Below are 1,213 nucleotides of genomic sequence, written 5' to 3'. Positions count from 1 at the left end.
TCTCAGATGAGAAGTTTTATTAACTGTAAAACTAATGATAACATGAGTTGTAGCACAGGCACCTCACCCAGATTTTTGGAACTAGAAATGAGGAGATGTAAAATTAGCAGCCTGAACTGGAAGCACAGGAAGGACTGTTCTTTTTYCCATCTTTGTAACCATTCTTTTGAGACACCCTTTTAGCATCACAAATACCATTCCCACAATTACTTTTCAGCTTTAGAAATGCACATGTTTTACCTGGAGCAGTCACAAGCAAGATACAAAGGCTAAGGGACTGATTATACGTAGGAATAAATTTCTGAGGAAAAGCCACGCAGAAGAGATTTCAGAAATGTATCAGTGCTACTGATAACGTTCACCCACAGAAGCCGATAAACATTTTGTAGAGTTTCAATAAAAAGAAATACAAAAAAATCATGTTTTCAGTCACACCTACTAAAATCCTAACTCCTAACACACTCATGTACCACCCTAATGAAAAAGTCATACGCACAAATGCCTAGGAAAAGTTTTGAGGAGACAAACAACGGGAATGCTCAAAACACGTTACGCAGCTCTAGGGAGAGGCCGAAGTTAGTTGGGAACTTCTGACTGTTCCTGGCACGTCCTTCACACTTTGTAGCAGCATTAAAGAAAAACTACATAAGTAACAGTATGATATAGCTCTTACATAGCTGAAAAAAAAAGAAGGGACAAGTCTGTCTCCCTGATGTGTTTAAGCCCCCTTTAGGTCTAAGATGATGGAGGGGTCAGTTTAGCCCAGGCCCTGCAGACCAGGGCTCCATAAGCCCTGTTATGGGGCTGGACAGCCGGCTGTCCAAGGGACAGAGCACGGAAAGGAGCTACCAGGGTTGTCGATATCCTCATACAGGAGGTAAGTTCTGGCCAACTAGATAAAACACCCGTCTTGGAGAGCGGCACATTGCGGCGAGCCAAGGGTGGTTTTGCAGCAGCGGGCACGCAGTGCATCTGCTTTTAGGGCTCGCACATCCCTGCGGCGGGGACCGCGCGCCCTGCACAGCGCTGCACGGCACCGCAGGAGCTGCGTGTCCCCGTGCGGCACGCGGGATGCAGCAACCCGCAAAAACGAGGCCCCCTGCCCTAAAACCGACAGCAAGGGGCGGACGAGCGGGCGGAGCAGGCCCGGAGCACCCGGTGCGGGCTGCCCCGCGCCCGGCTCTGGGCAGGAGCGGGGCCGCGGCCGGCACGG

The sequence above is a fragment of the Nothoprocta perdicaria genome, unplaced genomic scaffold (genome assembly GCF_003342845.1).
Source record: "Nothoprocta perdicaria isolate Ctin4 unplaced genomic scaffold, notPer1 scaffold_41, whole genome shotgun sequence".
NCBI lineage: Eukaryota > Metazoa > Chordata > Aves > Tinamiformes > Tinamidae > Nothoprocta > Nothoprocta perdicaria.
This window is presented reverse-complemented; position numbering follows the sequence as displayed.